The sequence below is a fragment of the Falco cherrug genome, chromosome 1 (genome assembly GCF_023634085.1).
Source record: "Falco cherrug isolate bFalChe1 chromosome 1, bFalChe1.pri, whole genome shotgun sequence".
Lineage (NCBI taxonomy): Eukaryota > Metazoa > Chordata > Aves > Falconiformes > Falconidae > Falco > Falco cherrug.
The window spans coordinates 112405605-112424257 of NC_073697.1; the positions used below are offsets into that span (position 1 = coordinate 112405605).

General features: G+C 43.2%; 1 protein-coding gene across 14 annotated transcripts in view; it reads right to left on the reverse strand.

Moving 5' to 3' along the window:
• Positions 1–18653, reverse strand: part of MSI2 (musashi RNA binding protein 2) — a 255916-nt gene that overhangs the window by 186431 nt on the left and 50832 nt on the right. The window lies entirely within an intron of this gene.

Here is an 18653-nt window from a genome sequence, read left to right on the forward strand (position 1 = left end):
GGTGCTCAGCCTTCACTCCACCACCAGGCAGGTATCCCTCTGATCTATCACGCACCTGGGGAAGGAATACACCGAGGACCGATGGAAGCTGGCAATGCAGTGTCTGTTACCCACAGCTCACCAGCAGCCACCAGTAGGAGAAATCCTTAAGCTTGACAAAGTCAGCTGTTTTCCAGTGTGCATGAAAATGTTTACAAAGAAAGCAACCACAAACCATTCGCCAAGTCCACAGGGTGTGAGGGCATGCAAAAACATGAGCTGAACCTGCAGCAGAGCAGATGCAACTTGGATACGAGGGAAAACTTGTTAAATTCTGAGATTACTTGGAGAGACTGGGAGACCACTTCAGGTCTCTCAGATCAAGCCATACAAATACCTATTGGTTTGATGTTGTTATAACTGATCTTACTTTTTCTGTGACTTCCAAAACAGACCTCCAGCACAAAATGAGACAGAAGATCGTTGCGTTCCCCACCAAGGAGACAGCAGCAGGAGCTATGAGAAGGCTATGCATCCAGTGGGTGCTCTGCAGCTCCAGCCATGGCTTCGGCTCAGGGAAACCTGGTTAGTGCAACGTGGGTCACCTTGGGCTGCACGCCCGCTGCCCTTGCTGGAGCCCCCGCACAGCGCAAGCCCACGGGCAAGCGGGGGCAATCCCTCCCAGGAAATACCAAACCTTCCGCAGACACCACTGACCGCTCGCCCTTACAGCCTGCAAAGCCTTCTTCACAGGATGGCCCAACAAATTATTACAGCTCCTCACCACCTGACTGGTAAAACCTGGCAGTAAGCAAACGGCAGACATCTGGCTTCACTCCTCATGGACGTGTCAGGCTTCAACAGGGAGCACAAAGAATGACTTGTTTGGTTTTCTCCTGCACCCCAGCTTGATCTGATGCACATCCATCCCATGGTGACTTCTGCAAACTGCCCAGAGAGTCTTCAACTGGGATGCTGAACCAATTCCGTGTTTTTCAAACCAGAGGCCCCGACCTCAAATTTTATCAAGTGCAAAACCCTTTCTGCATCTGTTTCAAATATTACCTTTTTTGAGAAAACAGACTGAGCATATGTTCCTGAAGCTTTTGCCCACACAGTGGGTGGGTGTTACAATAAACTTCCGTGCAAAATGGCTACCAAATGTGTCTAAATACCCGAGGTGAGGGCTTGCTTGTTTGTTCGTTTTTCTAAGCTCGGGATTAACATAATTAGGCCACTACCAAAGTTAACAAAACAACTTCCAGGCTAAATCTGAGCCCAAATTCCCAAGAAAGCTCATTTTTTCTACATCAGTCCCAAAGTTAGAAAAAGGCACGGCATTCCTCTCCATGCCTTGTTCCAGCACCCTGCCATTACTGAGGCAGTGCTGCCACAAATACGGCGACCACACTGCACCCCAGCATTCGCTGCTTTTCAACCACACAGCAGAAACAATTCATGAAAGTTATGCTGCATACTGTAAGATTTGCAAAGAGAGAGGTTGTGAGAAGGGCTTTTATTTCTTTCGGAAGAAGTGCAAGAAGGCAAAGGGAGGGGGTGGGGATTTTGTTTCCAATATCCATCTGCTCCTGCTGCTGTTCTGCATGTAAAATCACACTTCTGAATTTGTGACATCCTGCCTGGTTGCTGTGGAAATAGCTATGCCGTCACCAGCAAAGGCCAGTTCCTTCAGTTGGGGAAGGAGCAGCAACAACGACAATGTGTTCACTTAAGTGTTGCTCTTAAACAACCAACCAGTGTAGATAAGGGGGGGAAAAAAAAAATCAAGAGAGAAAATGATGACCAAAGCATATCTGCCTCTAAACCAAATGTTTTCTAAGTTTTCCAGAAAAGCATTAGCATTTATTTAATTTCCAGTGCTTTTAGTTTGTTCCATTAAAAACTACAAAATCCACCATTAATGAAAATTCAAAAATGTTTCTGTTCACTAAGCATGTAGCCATAAACGTCAGCATGTATTGTATTATTTCTAATCTGCTTCATGGGAAGGAGACATATATTTGTCTAAAGTGCTGCATCATTCTTTCTATACGAGGGCCCCATTACCAGGCTGTACTTATCTGCAAGTCAAATTATCATGCCACTATTTGAATACGTTTTCAAGCCCCAAAAAACAAGCCAGTAGTTTAGGCTATCCACAGCTAACTCAATCTGACAGCCATAGCACTGATGCCTGCCAGTGCTGATTGACTGGTTGGATATATTTAGGCACAGGAGGGGAGAAAGGGGGGAGTATACTGTTAGTAACCAAAAATAACAAGCACTGATTCAGCTACATCACTCAGAATGGATTCAGCTCTACCATGTACAATCCGGCTAATGGAGAATTTACTACCACAGGGGCAATGCCAAGAGACACACAACACATTCAGAAGAGCAATCAGGGAATCTGCGCTCTGCATTTACAGCGTACACAGCAAAACGGTCATTTCCCTCCTGCATCCAGCTTCTAAAATTGCCTGCATAAAAAAGAAAGTATGAAACTGGAAGGTCAAAATTTCCTTTTCTTAGCAAGGGCCAAATGAATATTGTGTATACAGGTGCGCATATACATAGATACTACGTATATCTATTACGTAGCTCAATGCCCCTTCCCCCTCAACTCCCATCCTTGTTCAAAGCCCTTTTGAGAGGGAAAGTGCCACCAGCTTAGGGAAGACTCTCCAGCATTAAAGGACAACATGCAAAGTGTATTTGAAGAGCTGAATTCAGTCTTATCTGCCCTCTTCTCTGAAGTGCTATGCTAAACCTTGGAAAGTGAACTGTATTTACACATGGAAATCAAAAACACACAGACACAAAGTATCCCTGATGCATCTTCAGTTTAAAACGGGGAGAAAGGGAGCCTGTTTGTTTTATCGAACTCTACAGGCATCCAGAAAGCCACATGAAGCTCTTCTCAGGTCTGCTGCAGGACCCCTGGCGATGCACTCTGGGTTCCCTCACACCAACACAAAGTGGTGGGGAGCTCACAGCAACACCCAAGCAAGGGGGCAGACATAAAACCAGTGCAGAATCCCCTAAAAAAGATATGTTATGTGTGCAAGAGACCACGTCAGCGAGACATTAGTTGCTGTCCTTCCAGGCTTGGTCCCTGAGGCTGACTAGTCTGGTGCTAGAAAGGGCTGCAAAGCAGGGTATCAAGCACTGAAGGATTTGCATTTGCTGCTAATGAGGTCCAAAAGTCAACAGACAGCTTTAAGGTACAGACAAGCAAGCTGAAAAGCTTTTAAAAGCTGTGAGAGATTATATGACTACCTGCCCCAGCACATCGGGGAGGTCCACAGGAGTTGAGCTCTGAATACCCAAGATTCTGGTTAAGTACCCTACCGCCAATATACTGCATCTTTTCCAGAATGAAAGATGGACGAGGAAAACATAAATCCAACACCTTCTCCATGTAACACGAAAAGTGTGCCTTTCTCGATCCATAAAACACAGGCCAGCTTTTTGTGTTTTTCAGAACAGTGATGCAGCCTTGAAATTTTTAAGGGTTTGTTTAAGGGAAGAGAACCTTTAAATGTAAGTGGAATCAGGCACCAGGACCTTAATTTATCAATTAGACGCCATCTGTGGATTGTGTTCCTTGAAATAATTGTTGAATTTGACAATGCACTGCTGCTTTACAAAGTTTCTGCCAGCCTTGCTACCATTTAATTAAATTTCTGCACTTAACTTTGATTGCACTGAAAGCACTGCTGGTTTCTGCCGATTGAGTCCCTTAGCCACCTGCTGTGTTAGATCTAACCATGTTTCCACAGTTATATCAAAAATTATGGTTTTTATTTTTAGTCTTTGTCTTTTTCAGTCTTCACCTAAAGAAGAAATAATAATAATAAAACCCTCAATGATTATACAGTGTCCTAAAGCCATAATACCCAATATGTAAAGCAGCAGCAACTTTCATGTCTCCTAACAAAAGCTAGATGCTTCCCTTTTTGTTTTCCACCACGAAACAAGTGTCAGGGCATGATGGCTTAATGTGCTACGCTTTGCTTAAACAAAACGAGCTTCCTGTGCCTCCTCATTATATTTGTATACATCTCTTGTATTTATATCCAGAGATAAAGGCAAACATACTTGTAATTTACATACATAAATATTGCACACACAAATAAAGATCAAGCTGTCATTCTCTCTAACCCACAGCACAGTTTGGGAAATAGAACTTCAATAATGTCAAATTAGCAGAATGAAGAGCCCTAAAAGCCTACAAATACCATCAAGCATACGACTTGCTGCTGTGAGTAACCCCAGCATAAAAAGGAGCCAGGCTGTCAGATCTACCCTCGCTGAGTAGTAAGTACCTCACCCAACACGGAGGACCAGAGCTCCTAAAGCAATCACAGCTCAGCTCATCACAACATACACTCATTTCTGGACCGGTGCTTGAACACTGTAATAAATAAAGGGCTTCTGCAGCTGCTCTGCTCTAGAGGGTTCAGTCCTACAGACAACCAGAGGGTAAAAGGGGAGTTAGGTGTATTTAATTGGTGTAGGTTCACTTTGTGTGGCAGGGGGTAGAAAATTAATGGTATGCGTCCCCATTTTCTCAGCTATGACGATGGCTGCATCAGCCTCTCTCTCTCTTCCCCTTCTAATTTCTTATTTGTTGTGCCAATGGGAGGAATAAAACACAACACAAGAACTAAGGCAGGTGGAAACATGGGTTCTCCTTCCACTCTTCCAACTGTTAAAATGGGAAAAGTGTCTCCTCAACACTGGTGAAGGAGTTCATGCTAAATTAACCCATGCTAGATATTTTTAAATCCTTTCACCAAGTGTTGTGGAAGTACAAAAATATATGCTACATAGTCATGTTAAAAAAAAATAAATCAGATTTAATGGCAGAAGAAATTAAAACCCAGTAAGAAAAAGTCAGTATTTATGTTGGGTCTACAATTTAGGGCATTCCAATGGCATGCCAAGAGAGGTCACAGGAATGAACCAAAGCCCGCTTCGGGGCTTTGCTGGGGCCAAGGTGAGCTAGTCATTTAGATATTTAAATTATTTTAATAATCCTTCATAGAAGGTTACGAAATATTTATTAGCAACCTGTGGGGCTGACTAGCGCTGCTCCAAGAAAAACACAGATTTAGACAATTTCCTAAAGTGTGCATTCTACAACTGAAGAGGCTGGAATAACTCTTTCAAGCCAATACAAGGCATGAACAGGTTTTATGATGCATTTTATAGAAAATTACAATTGCATAATTAAGTCTCAGTAGCAACCCTCCAGTTGCTACCTCTGATTAAGACCACACAGCTAATTTAGTGCTGAGGGACACAGCTGGCCTGCCTTCTCCACAGCCTTGGCGCCAACGTAGGGACCGCTCGGAGGGGTGGAGGATGCCTGTGACTCTTTCAGCCCAGAGCTTGCAAAAAGACTTTGGAGAGAAGTTCCAGCTAATGCTGCCAGGGGAGGAAGGGAACCATGAGGATTATGGCAAAGCTGTTTTGTCTTCCACAAGGCTGAGACCATCCTGGATCTCTCTGACGTGTATGTTTACACAAACCTATTCTTCTCTCCAGCTTCATGGTATCAAAGGCTTTTATCAATCTCAGCAGTGACAAGAGCTGTCCTAGGGAAAGCCTTGTTTCCATGGCCACAATCTGTATTCATTTGTCATTTTTAATAGTCTGCTATGCCCAAAGTCAGCACAAGACCAAAGTATTCCTGTAAGAGGTGAGGACATAAACCAACTCAGGGCTAAGACTTGGCACCAGCATGAGTTATGCCTTTCAAACCACGCCTCATCCCATGTGGCCAAGGGGAACTGGCATGGGCACAGCAGTTTTTTATAGCTCTCCATAACAAAGAACATTGTTTGCATTCAGGTCCAGGTTCTTCCAGTCCTCACGGCCAGGTACCTGTTTACATCACCTCACTCGCTGTCCAAATCTGGTACCACAAGCTTTGCTTTAGACAGGAACATGCTTTAAAACCCTTGAATATAGCAAGTTTTATTCCAGTTGGGCAAATTCCTTCAGTTGTGTTAGCACTGTGCCCCTGGGCAGTTAGCTTCCATTGCCCAAGTGCCAGATCTTGCAGAGGTATTAAGGGTCAATTACATTACAAGGAGGTATAGGAAAAGAAAAGACACTTTTCTTGGTCTGCAGTTCTGCCCTAAATTAACTTTTAATACGGAACAGAATGTCACATTTGCTTCTCCCCATAATCTAAAAATTTCTCCTTATGCAGCAGCAATAAGGAGGGCTTTTAAAAATTAAAAAGACCTGAAAACCACACAAGGGTATATTTCATGGCTATAAAAAAGCACTTAAAACGTGGAGTTAAAAAGGTGTTTCAAGTGTTTTCATCAAAGGAGGATGAAAATGGAAAGAAAATAGGATTTTAAAAATGCCCATTTTCTTTAAAATCATCTTCATGAGTCAGAGCATGCAGAAACCTTTTTGCTGCTATGAGGATCCTGTATTTAAATCCAGCCAGCATTGCATCCAGTTTGTTTGTTGAGACTAACGTGGCAATTATCAGCAATACACTGCTCCTACGGCACAGCCTTTTCTGCTATATTTGGCTGCTCTCCTCCTCTCGGAGGCAGGCGTTCCCTGCTAAAAGCAAACACGCAGACCTGGTCAAGGCCTTTCCACACTAACAGCAGACAAGACACAGATACAAACCCAAAACCCTAAAAGGAGCTTGAAAGCTCAATCCAATTCTCAGGCACGTGTTCACCTCACTATAAGCACCCTCCTAACCTGAAGTGCTGCGCTTTGGGTACATCACAGCAGTGGATTTGACTGCAAGAGCTGCGCAGAGCCTTGCAATCAACTTGCCACTTCCACATGGAACAAGGTCTGTGGGCAAGAAACTCGCTCCTTGAGTTGTCAGCAGACAGCTCGGCCTCCATGCAGCACCTGCTGGAACTTTTCACTCACCAGCACTGCAAATAGTAGTAGTAATAACAATAAAAACAACTAAGCATTTTGGTAAGGGAACTGCTCCAGAGCTCTCAGGAGGGGAGCATTTACAGCACCCAACATGCTGCTCTGCACCGTCACCATCTGCAGCCCTCACTGCACAGTCAAAATTTAATCTGACATCTCTTTGCAGTCCCATTTTATTTTTGTGTCCATTTCCTAAGAGCACAAATTAAGAGTGCTTCAAAACACAGAGTATTTGCTGTTACCAAAGTTAGAACACAGCCACGCAAAAGCCACCAAGAACACTTGGGAAGGATTCTGCAGGCAGCACCCAGAGCCACTTTAGGATTGTTCAGAGGTTTGCTTTCTTCCAGCGTGAGGTTCTTTTCTGTCATTAAGCCATGCTGTAGCTACAAAATCCATAGAGAACAGCAACCAAGATATCCCACCAGCTCTGGAAGGGAAAGCCCAAATCCAAGAAGAAATCAGGTTTTCAGGTGAGGCTTCAGAATCTTTTGCATCTAAGGCAAGCACAGGTCTGGCTCACCTGGGCAGGTCTCTTATCTGACAAATTCCAAGCATCTTCCAGCAGGTACAAAAAACTAGTGCAAAGCAAAAAAGCTTTATAGTGGTACTGTGCGGACACTGCCTCAGTGGGTTCCTCTGCTCATGTGTGGGTTTTTTAATGCACACTGGCCCACAAAAAGATGCAGTCACATAAATGCGGCTCTACTGCAAAAATGAAAAGATATCCTCCAAGCTTAGACGGGACTCTGCTGTCTGCCAACTAGTAGCTGGGAAAGAACAGACTGGGATTTATTCATCTCCCCTCCCAGTATCTTTCCCCCTCCAATCTTGATTTTGTTAAAAAACACAGAAGACTCATCAGCATGGTTGGATACCTGGAAACTGGTATATTTTCAACAGAACAAACCTCTAGGATCTGATGGCAAACCTTTACAGCTGGCTTTTGCAGGCACTGGCTGCCATTCAGTGGAGTTCTAGAGATATCCTAGTGTTTGCTAAAGGCTAAAACATCAAATGACACATCATGCTACTACTCAACAGTGCCCTGTAGCGTTTCTGCCCTTCCTTTATTATTTTCAGTTCGCGAACCGAAAAGTTTGTTTTCATAAGTTTTTGCAACAACTGTTAAAGTAATACCTTTCAGCTCAGTTTTTTGATCACATCCTTTAAGTGTCTCTGATCTTTACCACCAAACCTCAAACCAAAATTCCAGCTGTAAATCAAGCAGAGCAAACTCCGATTTACCTCTCACCTTAAACCAACAGGATATTACAACAAAATATCCTGGTTTGGTTGCCTGAAGGAAGCAAAGCATCCACATTACAATTAGCTAGTACTAGCAACATATGTAAATCAGCATACGCTACCACATGGACCTTCCCTCCCTTAAACTGAGCAAAGTGCAACTGAGCAGCATTGAAATGCAAATTACCCATAAGAGAGTTTAGGGACATGAAGGAAGCATAAGGACTTGGTGTCTGGATGCATTCCAATTTGGGTAGTTGCAAACTAAAACAACACTCAAGAATGCATATAAAGAAGCTTTTATTAAAAAAAAAGAATCTGCACTCTTTAGTTAGTGGGAATGATGCAATTACTAGAGGGAGCCAGGACACCCTCAGGCCCCAAATTCTATTCTAACTACAGAGAAAGGAGAATGGAGGAAGCAGAGTTGTTCAGATCATTCCTGGAGCACTGTGTGGACCCAGTCCAGACACCACTTGGCCTTCCAGCACAGAGGGAAAGGGCATTAACACACAGCGAAGGTGTGCTGCAAACAGAAAAGCTGTTGTGCTCTTTAATCACAAAGAAACTCCACCAGACAACAGCAATCAGACCCCATAAATCCACGCAGCGCAGCCCAATGCCACATGGATGTTTGGCGCTCAGATGCACTAATGTAATTCCAAATGTTTCCACTACCAGTTAATTGATTAAATGGAGAGTTATCTATGGTTTCAGCAGGTTCCACAGCCCAGATTTCTTCATCAGGAAGTGGCGACCAAACTACCATGTAGGGATGGATTAAGAACATGAGAGACTATGATGAACTCTCTGCTGCTTTTGAAAGAAATCAGATAAAATTTGCAGTAGAAGGGCTGTCCAAGGAAATGGTGAATCAGGAATATTTCATGCATTAAATATAATAGTAATTGTAATTTTTGACCTACACCAAAATGAATTTGCAAATGACTAGTAATGCACAAAATGGAAAGACAGGGTGTCAAATGACTGCTAATCTTCACTAAATAATTACATTTACATATAAATGTAAACATATATACAAATCTACATCAATAAAAAGCTTTTAACAATACAACGCTCTGTCACTCTCAAAAAAAATGAAGTCAAATTCCTTGTTAAAGGAAAGAGAGTACTGCAGCATATGTAATACAAACATGCAAAGTGACTTCAGCACAGGGTATCACTCACTGGAGATCAACACAGACCTTTTCTCCCTTTATAAATCATTTGTGTACTGAGACATGTAGCTAAATCAGTTAAAGCACAGATCTCATTAAAGAACCTGGAAACTGATTACTGAACTATGTAACACATCAAGAGGGTTTTTCTTTTTTTTCTTTTGAGAGAGATCTGGCCTGAAATCTTATCAGTCCCACACATGCCAGAATTAGTCCCTTCCTTTGTGTCAGGTGGAAACTCTATCTACAAATCGTCAAGCAGAACTCATGCTTGAGATGAACAAAATGCAGCTGTCTTAATCTGTTAAGATTATATTCTGTGCTTTCCACTATCAGGAGACAAACTGCAGGTGTAGTGCTCTTCAAAGGCAGACACCAAGAACCAAAATAGAAATACAAGTGGTTAAACTGAAAAAAGTTATGTGCCTGTTTCTCTAAGCCAGGTGTGAAGACGTGGGAGCCTCTCTGATGGCGTGGCAGGAGCACAGAATGAGACCGCGGCTGCGAAGCATCAGAGGCAGCTCACTGCCTCCCGCTCCTCGGGCTCTCCAGGTTTCACAAAGCTGCGGCAGAACAGAGGCCTTTTGCCATGTGCTGCCACGTCAGTAGGTCTACCCTTTGACAGCTCTTACCCTGGGGGAAGCACTAAAAGTTCCATTCACAACTTGCCTCACCTTAAAGAGAAAGGACTTACTATTTTGACCTTAACTGCCCAAACCGCCCAACTTCAAGGACCCCTGATTCCCCACCAAGAGCTGCCTGGGGGCGGATTTCAGCTGTAACCTGCACTGCAAGCAGCAGAAATGAAGATGCAGTTGGACCAATGGCCGGTCTTATGTACGGGGGCCAACGCCAGCAGAGCAGATGCCGGCGGGGGCACAGAGAGAGGAGCTGACACTCAAGAGCTTCGCACTTCTGCCACAACCATCAGCAACTTATTAAAAAGGTAATCAGGAAGGTGATCTAGTGGCAGCAGCCCCTTCACTGCACATCCTCCCTGCAGCGTCACTGCAGATTTCTTTCCACATGCGGCCCTTCCCCTCCAGTTCCCGAGGTGCTCAAACTGGGGCACAGCGCCTCGCTGGAGGGGGGGCAGCAGGAAGTGCACAGACAGGAGCCCACGTCCCGCTTTTACCCACTTTGCAGGGTGAATCACCAAGTGCTGTTAACTTTTCAGCACCTTCACACAGCTCCCGGCTTGTACCGAGACAGGCAATTTTCTGTCTCATTCCTGGGAGCCAAAGAGCATCTCAGCCTCCCGCATGGCACACGAGGAGTGGTGGGATGTGCCTGCAAGAAGTCTCAGCACCTCCCCCCAGCAGCACTGCAGGCTTTGTAATTTCTGTCAGTGTATCCCACAAAGACATGGTGTACCCGGGTACCTGCCACCTGACTCACCTCTCCAGCAAAGGCGCATTCCCAAGGGGAAAATTTATAGAACTGTGGTAGACACTCAAGGCATCATCACCAAGGACTCAAGTGAAAGGGGCTGGGACACGTTTGCTTGAGAGTATTAACTACTGAATAATAAATAATTTGCCATAGCATCAATTTGTTTTGAAGGACTGGAAAATAATATTAAAGAAATGCTTCTTCCATAGCTACATGCAGCCTCTTTGCACTTTCCCTGCGTCTGTACTGGAACCACCCACTGGTGACAGATGACGTTTGGCAGCAGCATCTGCAAGCCCAGCACCAGAGATCAACAGGATCCAAAGCCCTGCTGGATAAAACCCCTCCTGCATCCTGCCACTGCTCTCAAGTACAGTACTGGGGTAAAGAACCCGCTCACTTCTGATCAAGGGGAAAAATGAATGGGTTTATGGCACCTCTTTTTCTCAATTACATACTTTTGATTCATGTATTCTAGACTGGCTTAGCACAAAAGCTGATGATGACTGCCATTAGGTCAGACACACTTTAACACCATATATTGCTATCTTAAAACATGTTGATGCTGCTCTGAAATAACATTTTACACTTACACCCTAATCATTGTTATAGCTTCTGACAGGTTTTAAATACAATAGTATTAACTGCAATTAATTCATTTGAAATTAACACGGATATTGCAAGCACTTCAGCAAGATCTCCACTGCAATTCACCATTCATTATTGCACCATTATTTTTTAAGTGTTATCCATAAAGCAGGCTGCCAGTGCATTTGCATTTAGGTGACAGAAGTAGGAATATAGAGGAGCAATAAATTAGCACAAAAATTAAGCAGAAGGAGGCAGCAGAATTACCACAGCCCATTGTCTAAAGTTTTAATATCGCTAATGACTTTATGATTCACAGTATCGCAGCCCTGTGAGGCTGGTGGTGGGCTGCACACCCCTTCCCTCCGCAGCGGGGCACAGACCCCAGGCCCAAAGCCATCGCATGCCCACAGGACTGCCTCGGTGCGCTGCATACTTCACACAGCTCGCTCCAGCTGGCTGGAAGATCAGTCATTAGCAGACAGAAAATAAACAGTTTTTTTCCCAAACACAGCCATTAAAAAAAGCCAGCATATTGAGAAGTAAAGCATATTAGACCATTAAATATGGTCCGCAGGAGCATTCCTCCTTGGAAAAAAGAAAAAAAAAAAATATGTGTCTTTGGTGCAGTTAACACCCATTTTTAGAGCATTAATCACCTCAGGTGAAAACAAACTGGTTGTTAAAAACACATTCTAAGGGGATTAACTATCATCAGAACATACAAGTTACTTAAACTGAAGTAGTTCCATATGGTTAATTTATAATTTCCAAGGTATTAATCAGCAAACAAATTCTGATGGTTCCTAGATAAAGTGTAAAAGGGGAAGATTCACACAGCTCCTTGGAGCAATCCTAACTGGAAGTAGCACTGGCAGAACAGTTTCTTTTTTCAGTTTGCTGGCTAAACTGAAAACAAAACAGAACCAAAAAAACAGGAGGATAAATTTGTCTATGATTAAACAAACATGTCTTCAGTTTGTTGGCAAAACTTAAAAGAAAAAAAAAAAAGACAATTTTCATTTTGAGTCAATCCACAACATCTTGTTTTAAACTCTGAACGGAAATACACTGTGGGGTTTTGGTTTGGTTTTTTTTTCAGTTTATTTAACCCCTTTTAAACCTTTTGTCTTTTAGGCCCACTTTCAAATAAGGAGACCCTGTAAGAAAAAAACCAGAAGTTTGTTTCAGAAAAAACACCCACATTGTGGACTCCCATTTATGTCGGGTCTTTCAAGTTCCTCTTCCTACCCTTCTCCAAGTTCCATCTTACAAACATGCTATTTATGAAAAAAATCCACCTGGGTGCACCTGCAGGTGTTGCTGGGTGCCCCAGTCCCCAGGAGCAGGATTCCAGTGCCCCTGCAGGTATCCAGACTTCAGCCAGCAAGGAATGTCATGCCCACAAAGCGCACACACTGAGCCACCAGGGCACTGTAAAAATACCAAATCTAAGAGTGTTTACGTACAACACAGCTAAATAAAACAGTCCATCTTGTTTGGGTTAGCACTGAATGCCGCGTATCGGGCACACAACCGCAGCGAATGCCCAGGACCACCGCTGCCTGCAGCTGGCACGGGAAGTACGTCTCAGCCGACTGCGGCTAACTACGTCTCCAGATCCAGTCTCTGCCTGCAGCCTGAGAAGCCCCCGGCTGACGGTCAAGAAGGGAATGATTTACTAACCAAGCAGTGAGGGAGACAAGGAGCTGGGAAGGATCTCAGGCTGACAGCACTTCAGCCCAGACGAGCCTCAGTATCTGCTGCTGCCCAGCTGGCAGATGCCTGACATACTGATGCGCACAGATGGAGGAGAAAACAGAGGTTGGTGTTGCAGAAGCAGTTTGCAGCCAGCATTCATGTGTCTGTGTTAGGAAAATTACACTAATAGATAGCTCCCATCCAGACTGATCCCTGAGCAGAGATTAGCTATACGTACCGACAGAAACACTGAACAGCACAGGTCCAAGGGACACCAGTGAAACACTGTTCTGAGCAGTGCCTTGCGAGGGACCTCATGGGGACACAGATGCAGCCAGGCCTCAGAGGCCATCAGCCTTAACCCAGTATTTTAAGACTTGCACCACAGCTGAGTGTCACCTACTGGTATCTAAAGAGATCTAAGGCATCTAGGTATCTACCACATCTAAAGATAAAGCCTTAAAACACTAAAGGGCATTGAAGTTGTAGTACAATAAAAATACAAATGTTAAAGCAGGATCACAACTTTAATATCGACTCAACATACATTTGTAAGCAGCCAAACAAAAACACTGTGAAAAGGCACACACCTACCCACCACGAGAAGGGAGAAAAAAACATACCTGAAAAGTAAAGAAAAGCAAACTTTTGTTCACTGCAAGACTGAGTCCATTTAAATAGAAACCACAGTGCTAAATACATACTCCCTGAACCTATAGTCATTTAAGACAGTGTTCCTTTTATCACTGAAACCTTGTGGGAAATTTTAGAAGTTCACTTCATCCTCATAAAATACCAACTCCATCACACTGTAACACTTCAAGATGATCATACAGGGCTCTACAGAGAACCAACAACAGATCTGAGACTTCAATTTGTACCACAAAACAAGTGTTATCAAATAACACACACTTAAATCCTCTATAGCTGAATCTCTACTGCTAAGTTTATCTCTCAGTCCAAGAAATGCATCTTCCTTCTCTGAATTTCCTAGTACCTCCAGCCACCATAAATCCATTGTATGCATATGGATTAAAAGCAATCCCATTTCAGAATACAAGGGAAGAATCTACGGAAGGCAAAAAACATCTCCCTAATGTCTCCACCATCAGAGATGGAACTGAAGAAGAACACGAACACCAACGCTGACCAAAGAAAGCCTCCTGCATGTTTCCAGACCTTTTATTCCAGTCACTCAAGAACTAATTTTTTATCTTTTTGTCAAAACAAAAGAAAAAAAACCCAGCTAGCCCAGCAACAGCAACAAAACCTTTCCAAGAATGCAGAAAGGCAGAAATCCAAACCCAGTTTAGCTCAAATCTCTGCTTTACTAAGGTTTGAACTAAGTACTTGGGGAAAGAGGGGCTGATCTGTTCCCAAGGTCATTTCAAGGTTTTCACACTAGCAAGAATAATTATTTACAGGTGACAATGCATCCTGTGTGTTCAGCTGGGAAGGTAAATATGGGTTTAATAAATAAAAAAGATAAATAAAAATACCCAACAAAAACCAAAAGACAAATCCCTGCCTCAAAGTGCCTATTTCTGCAGTTAAATGGGAGTACAGGATGTCCATGTCCCAAGAAGGTGTTGTGCCAACATCCCTTAGAGCTACATCAAATATAATTTTCAAACCAATTAGCTCAAAAAGCATCAACACCAAAGCAATGCCTTCCACATTCTAATTACTAGGCCATCCTATTCAATTCTTAATGAGAGAAGAGACAAAGGCAGTATATGTATTACGGTCTACTTCAAGAATTCTTTTTCTTTTAGCAAACAGATCCTCTTTTGTTCTGGTTAAACACCAATTACTCCGTTCTCTCTAACATGCAAATCAGCCGAAAATAGGGCATGATGTATCTCGATCCTGCACCACTACAAGTTTGAATGAAGGGGGAAAATAAAGCAACCCTCTAGGGGCTTTCAATTCCAAGTACTTTGTACTCTGATAAAGCTCTTTTCAAAGAGCTTTTTGTATTATCTACGGCAGTTCCCATAAGCAGCGATTTTGCCATTACGCCAAAAGAAATAGCACATTTAAGGTGTACAATATAAGCAAGGAAAGTAAAAGTAGCCAACAAAGCTGTTTACATGTAGCTTTTACTTGTTATGTTCCCCACTGCAAACAGCAAAACTCTGAAGCATTATGAGCATTACTACACCTAGGGATAGAGATAGAGCAGAAGGGAAAATAAATGTGAAGAGTTGGAGCCCAGCTTTACAATGCAGTGCTTTGTAAAACTCAGAGCATCATGGAAGATGCCACACAGACAGCCCTGAAAAGGGGGTGGGGGGTCCCTTTTGGTCTGGCTGCGGCTCAACCACAGCCCTCGTTCCGCCAGCTCCTCGCCACAGCACCTGGCCTCGCCAGCGTTAACTGCTCTGACTACGTCCTACCACACAAGTTTTAAGATAAGTCTCTGCGATGTTGGAGTCCGTTCATTTACCCAGGCACTGGCTTCAGCAGCGCCTGTTCACGCCGCAGCGCTGACACCCGACAGCCTCTGCTGGCAGCAGATGGAAGGCTTGGGCCTCTCCGGAGCTGGTGCTTCCCAGCCCAACAGCCATGCCCAGAGGGTCAGCCTGAAGATTTATTGTGGAAACCAAACTGAAAACTGTTTTCACTCTTTTGTCATTGCTCTAGTCATTTTATAATTGATATTTTTGAAGCCCTTTGTAAACACCTTAAGCAGTGTCAATAACAATTTAGCAACTGTTACACAGACACACCAGTGCTGCTACATGGAAAGATACGGTTTTTTAAATGGAATTGTGTAGATCTCTGTAAGATGACCTGAGCGCTAAGCCCGCAGTTGAAGCTAGGAGTGCAAACTGTACCAGACAGCATCACTGAAGTGACCAGGGCATGAGGGCTCATGCTCGCCCCCTGCAAAACTTCAGTCTCCACCTAGGGAGGAAAAAGGGGCAAATGGTATCCATTTGGCGTAACCTACATATCACGGGGCAGCGATCATACCAGGCTCCCAGCCTAGGAGGAAGGGCTGTAGAAACTATTGACTTGAAACCACCTTCCTAGCAGTCCAGAGGGTGACTGCCTTTGCTTAAAACATCAGAGACATCCTAGAAATCAGAGGCAGAAGGCCAAAGCATCAGAGGAGGAAGCAGCGGCTTTAACTGATGATCCCACACCATGTCCTTTGTGGTGTGACTTGGTTACACAGAACACAACCACATAACTAAATTTAAAAACGCATTAAAAGGGGAAGAAATATGTCTTTAAAAAGTTTACTGAAGAGCAAACACACACAAAGCCAACTCGTTCTGATCCACTTGGCCTGACTACTTCCATCCGGCTGCTACGAGAGACACAGCAAGCCTCGGAAACGCGCCCCCCTCACAGGTCCTTGGTGCACCTTCCCAAGTATTAGATGGTGCAGTTCATGGGAAGAAGGCTGAGCACATACATACATGAATGTACTCATTACAAACTGCATCTGTAGATACACGTACCACAGACAAATTCATCTCCATGAAAATTATGTACTGCCAGCCCAGTGGTCAACCAGAGAATACAGACTTTGTTGCCCAAGATCAAGATATCCAGTGGAGTGTTTGCACTATACAATTTTGTAATTGAATATTCTATATAAAATTGTAATTGCATTTATATAATGTAGTATATACAGTTAACATAAATTACACACATACACCATACATACATTCTGTATACCACACACCCCTCATGCTGCTGTTTGAATATATAGGTAGATAAAATACCTAAAAATAGCTCATTTCAAAGAGATGGACCCTAGAGTATTTCACATTTATAAATTCAGCCAAAAACCACAGCACATTAGTCTCTTCTGCCAAACATTATAGACAATCTTCCAAAAAAAGTTTTCATCTCTTTTGTTGGCCTTTAATATAATTTTGATTTATGTCATTTTGAAATAGTCTCCCTTCTGTAGCTTAAAAGAAAAAAACATTCTTCTGATTCCAGATTCAGGATTTCTTTAAGAGAAACCAAAAGTAATAAATCTGAATTGTCATGCTGCTACTGTGTCACACGAGTGAGAAGTATTACAGCATGTGTTGGCTATAGCTTCCAAGCAAAAAATGTATTAAGTAACAGTGTTTTCTTACATTACACGTTCTTTTTCTTGCCTGAAGAGTATATTTCTTCAAGTTTTCACACAGATGTTCTTCATACACCAATATAATACACATGCAGCAAGCCACTAACGCTCTGGCTCTCTCCCATCTCCCTCTTTCCACACAAACAAGCGGTAAAGCTTCGGGGCAAGATGTGGTAACCTTGACTAGGGAAGCACTAACAGCTATGCTCTTATCTGTTTCGTGGTTGCCACAACAAAACGAGCTCCCCGGCATACTGTTCTTTGTATGGCTTCCACCCCAAACTCACTGCAAGTCCAAGACAAAATGTGGGAGAGCAACAGGGTACAACCAGTACCTTTCCAATGGGAAAGAAACTAAACTGGCATTAATGCTTTTACTTCTTAACAAGTGCAAAGAAAACCAGTTTCTTACTGAAAATTATGCCAGTCCAAACCTAAACATGTATGTAGAAATATTACACAGCTACCTTATCTTTCTGAATGATAACAGATTTATAAACAGATTTATTTGTACAGTCTATGAAGTGGGACAACCTCCTCATTGAGGAAAGACTTGGGACATAGTGAGATGAAGCCCTGGTCAAGCATGTGAGCAGCTCCAACAAAGCTAGAAGAACTACCCTGAGCTTAAAACAGGGTATGCACTTAAGACTCAGCAGAATCAGTGAATTCTCCGTGCACCACACCTTACCCCCTCTTCCCCCCCACCCCCACCCCCCCCCACCCCAAGAGAACTGGCTCTTAGCCACCGCCAATCCCAGCCGCAGAGTAATACGGTCAAATACTGGGTTGCACAGACCATGTGCAAGTATCAAAACTTAACTGTATCAAAAATCAGCTGCACTAACCGTAATATTCTTCTTTGGGGGTCACTATGAAAGGGGAAGAAGAGTAGCCTGAGAGAAGCCAGAAAATGGAAGAAAAAATGAGCAATAAACCACATAATGCAGTAAAAAAGGCAGTTAGTCTAGCGAGTGCATAGATACCAGGCTTATTTCAGTTTACCACTAAGAACTAAGGATAACTGCAGGGCACTGTAAAACATTTGTTCCTTTGCATTAATTGCTGTTAGAGTCATGGTTTGGTATATTATACCAGCCTCAGCTTGCTCTAATTCCTTATCCCATTTGCTTTGGCCAGGATACTTAAAAGAGGAAAAAAAAGATTTTTTTAAAAAAAAAAAAAAGAAAATGTTTTTAATGATTATTCAAGGGGGTATGTGAAAAGGTATTATGTTCTGCAAGACATAAGGACACTCCTAAAGGCATCCTACTTTCATTCTGTAAGACATACAATCAACCACACAGCTTTCACATGCACACAGCAAAGTTGAGAAGTGCCATCTCCCACACACCACACGTTTCCAGTCGGGCAAAAGATCCGCAAACCAGCTCTCACAGAAACACAAGCAAGCACATGCTCAAAAGCGGTGACAGAAGAACAGAGCAGTGTGCTTGCTTGTGCCCCACAGGACACACTTCTACATCGACAGTTTCCACTACCCTTGAAAATGTGCACAAGCTTGTACACACATACTT